We start from the raw sequence: 4,582 nt of genomic DNA, 5'->3' as shown, positions 1-4,582 counted from the left end.
CTCTCTCTCTCTCTCTCTCTCTCTCTCTCTCTCTCTCTCTCTCTCTCCCTTCCTCCATTTCTCTGCCTCTACTACCACCTCAACTCCCCTCCCCATGCCCTGAATAAAATCTATTCTATATTATACCATTGTGTGACAACACAATGTGGTCTCTCATAGGGAAGGGATGCCTCAGCATGGGCCCGTGGAGGAACTCTACTTCCCCACACTTCATCACACCTACACCAGAACATATCCCCCCTCTCTATATCTTTTTTATAAAAACATCACATATGAGTTAAGTAATTTGTTTTAAACATTACAAGAAGATTCAAATTTAAAAGGTTCAAGATGTCTGAAAACAGAAGCATGTATGACATGAAAAATGTTAACTCTTCTAAAACAAAGACCGCAAAAGTAATATGTGGATTGAATTGACCCTAAGCTTGATTGTATTCTGGTCATTTTACCTTCAACTGATTCTCCTACTGAACTCATTATGCAAAGGTAAGAGAGTATTATGGAATGGATATTCACAGTTTAGAAATAAAGTAAGAAATTGAAGACATATATAGAAAAATTTTTGAATTAATTATAAAATGTAGAATAAGAGTATATTAATTGTCAGGAACTGATTCAGTGGAAATTGTAGTACCTCTTATAAAAGCTGAGATTATGTTTTTATGGGTGATTAATGAGGATTGGCAAAAAATCTTGTAGTAATTCTTGGGCAAAAGAAAATACAGTTTACACAAAGAACTAATTGTATTCTTTAATATATTGTAAAGATAACATGAATTCCAGAGGCACCAACATTTTATACTGACACAAACAAAATTCAGAATTGTATGCTATTTTATGGTATTATTAGATTATCGTGAATCTGTTAATATAATCACTAATTAGTTTTATGCAGAAATAGTTGTTTTGCGTATCACAGCTCCTGAATTTGTACCTGATTATTACAAAGTAACTTTGTGTTTTCTACAATTGCCACAGGCAATCAGAATTAGGAATTATCCATTATCCAGTCTCACACAGGTTTTTCAGGTACATTATCTCAAGGAAATGAGAAAATTCAGCAATTATTTATAGGAAATGTGGTAGAAGCCTCAAATTTTCATGAGAAACATCATGATTATGGAAAAGGTTTAAAGAAAAAAATTCATCACTTTACAACAAGTCAAAGAAATAATGATAATGATAATGATAATAATGTCCTATGAATTCTCTATACAACCAACCTCTAATACCTGCTGGTAATTGTGGGACTTTGTAAGGGTATCTTGGTTCATGGTTGGGCATGGGCCTGGAACCCCGAGACTCTAAATGAGAAACTGCAGGTGTTTGGCCACATCCCCAGAACCCAGAGTCCTGACATGCAGCCTCGTCTCCATAGACCTACATTGTTCAGTCACATAGGACATTATAGCCCCTCCCAAAGTGCATAGATAGAGTGTGTGATCATAGGCCTCAGTCCCTAGGGATTTACATACTAATGATGGCCAGAGGGTAGAGGAAATTAAGCATTCCTTCCCAGACCATCCTCCTTTCTCCCTCCCTATTTAACTCAGGACTGCCCTGAGTTTCACTTGGAGGGGGGCGATACTCCAGATCCATCCACCATCTGCCATGACAATAAACCTTTCTGAAACCCAGGACTTCCTCGTGTGATTGGGGCCTGCCATCACCAACACCTCCAGCCTCTGGAACTCCAGACCTTTCTCCAGTATGTGGGACCCGCCAGCGTAGAACATCACTGGGACACCTCCTCCACTGCACCCATTTTTTCCCACATTTGGCACCCAATGTGGGGCACAGACACCCATGGACTTCAAGAACCAGGCCTCCCCAGTCTGCTACAGCTGGATACATCCTGTGGGACATGGGGCCAAGGCTCTCTCTGTCTCACTCACCTATCTTGGGGCACACGAGCCTGTTGGTTCACACAGCACAGCTCTGTGTGCTCCCAAGGGTCTCTGATCTCCTGAGCCCCCCCTGCAGTGTCTGGGGCCACAAACAGAGATTCCCTACCTCCCCACTGGTAAGAGCCCTGCTCCCACCGCCATGGAACCCCAGACTGGCTTTGCTCCCTGCCCAGGCATGACCCAACATCCACCGTGAGCGGAACACGCTGAGCTTTCCACCACGATTGTCCGGTGCTGTGCGGAATAGACTCAGCCAAGATTCCATACATCTCCCATGTTGAGCTGCTGTAGCCACCATGCCTAACTCCCTGCCTGGAAGACCTCTCTGCATTCCAGCCACAGGGACCCACATCTTCAAGCAAGATAGCCAGTCCACTGAGTCTGCTAAGCAAGTACAGTAACCAAAGCTCTCCTGTGGGGTACTGCCAGGGCCTCTTTCTTCTCCCCTCCTTCATTTCTCTCGGCTGTGGGTCAGCCGGTCGTGCGCCCACATGCTCCCAGTCTTGGACCTTCTGTGGGCTCTCAGTGGTCTGAGAGCCCAAGGACTTGAGACCAGCCGGTCTCTGGCCACCTTCTGGCCCGGGGATACCCAATCCAAGAGCTGTACACCCCCATGGAACCAGACTGAGTGAGAATTCCCTATGCTGGGTGGGGCCCCGCAGTGTTTTCCCAGTGTTGCAGGAAATAAACTCAGCCAAGATCCCATGTGCTCCTGCCATGCTGAGCTACAATCCTAGCCTACCACATCCACATCGTAGCAGACGCACGGACCCACAATGCAACAGAGGCTCACACCCGAACGTGCCCATGCTTAGCCTACAATGTTCCCTACAGTTGGTAGAGGATGTGGGCAAAGCCAGCTCTAAGAGTACCCCCTGCTGGCACCCGCCATGAACCTCTCCATGGAAGTGTGAGTAACTCCAGCCTAGTTCACAAGACTAGGCAGGTCTCTCTCTGTCCTTCTTCCTCTCTCTCTCTCTCTCTCTCTCTCTCTCTCTCTCTCTCTCCATGTGTTTCTGACCAGTGTTTTCTCTCTGACTCTTAGTTACAACTAGCTCCTGCCTATGGCAAAAGACTCAACAAGATGGTGGCAATTCCCTAATCTCCACACTCTGCCCCTCCCCCAGGGGTCAGCCTTTCATGCGCTGCCTGCCAGTTTCTCCTAGGAGCTGCTGGCTCCAAGCCACCCTCCACGTGTCTCTCTCCCATAACTCAGTCTCTCACACAGAATCTTACTCCCTCTGACACTATCAAGCCCCTAAGTTTCTTGCTTTAAGCTTTTCTTCAAGGTTGGCCTTCTTTTTCTCCTCTACATTTAGGATTCCTAAGAAAAACAAATGGGGAATGCCTGGGCCTCTCTGCTAGAGCAGTCACCACATGGCAGAGCAGACCCCTCCCCTAGTGCTTCTAAATTCCCCATTAATGCCTTTCCCCCCCAACAGGAACACCTAAAACAACAGTGTTCTTGCTTCTCAACCCAAAATTATCTTCCTTTTTGTTTAAATGTTTCTTTTTCTCCCTAACAGGAATACCTAAAACAGTGTTCATGCTTTTCTACTCAAAATTTTTTAGCGTTTTGTTTAAGTGTCTCCTTTTCTCTCTAACACTCATGATATATTCCCAATATTTTTTTTCCAATTTTTAAGACTTATTCAAGGTTCAAAGGTCATTTAATCTACTTCCAGAGGTCAAATCAATGATGCTGATCACCATTTTTTCAAACCTTAATTAACAACTAGTTTCTTTTACATGATGTTTTCTTCCTCAGCCATCAAAAACAATCTCAAAGGTACATTCCAGGACTAAAATTTCCTCAAACACCTTTGCCCTTCTAGGATCTCAATGGCACACCATTAAGTGCTTGCTCCCAAGTAGCCTTACATTTACTACACACCCTTTGCAGACATCCCCCTGCCTGGGTGCTGCTTCCCTATTGTGATTATCATACAGGTGCTCCCACAAGTACAGCAGAGACACCACCTCCTGGAACCTGCCAAGCTGCCTTCTCCCAGCCATCTCGTTCAACTGAAGATCCAGAGATGCTCACTGAGTCCTAGAGAAAGATCCAGACCTTCCAGCTACAGATGAACTCTTTTGCCAAAGTCAAAAAGCTAAAGTTATATGTTAGTGAGGAAAACTCAGTGTCTATCTAGATTAGTCAGATGTTATTACCCTCTACTGTACCACCTGTATTCAATTGATTCAATGATTCCCTGCCTTCCTAACCTCCACTCTCAACTCCCCTTACCTTGTGATTTAATTGTGCTAAACGCTCCGGCCTAAATAGTGTTTTCTTTTGATTTCCTCTCCAAAATTTTCACCACAGATGACACAGTGACCCCCCCCCCCGCTTTTTTAAAAAAGTAAATGGGAGGAGATGTGAAACTGCATAAGGGTATCTTGGTTCATGGGCCTGGAACCCTGAGACTCTAAGAAATGGCAGGCATTTCGCCATGTCCCCAGAACCCAGAGTCCTGACATGCAGTCTCATCTCCATAGGCCTACATTGTTCAGTCACACAGGACATTATAGCCCCTCCCAAAGTGCACAAGTAGAGGGTGTGACCATAGGCCTCAGTCCCTAGTGATTTACATACTAATGAAAGCCAGAGGGCAGAGCAAATTAAGCATTCCTTCACAGACCCTCCCCCTTTCTCCCTCCCTATTTAACTCAGT

Source organism: Grammomys surdaster, unplaced genomic scaffold (assembly GCF_004785775.1).
Source record: "Grammomys surdaster isolate TR1022 unplaced genomic scaffold, NIH_TR_1.0 61, whole genome shotgun sequence".
NCBI classification, from domain to species: Eukaryota; Metazoa; Chordata; class Mammalia; order Rodentia; family Muridae; genus Grammomys; species Grammomys surdaster.
Note: the sequence above shows the minus strand (reverse complement) of the source record.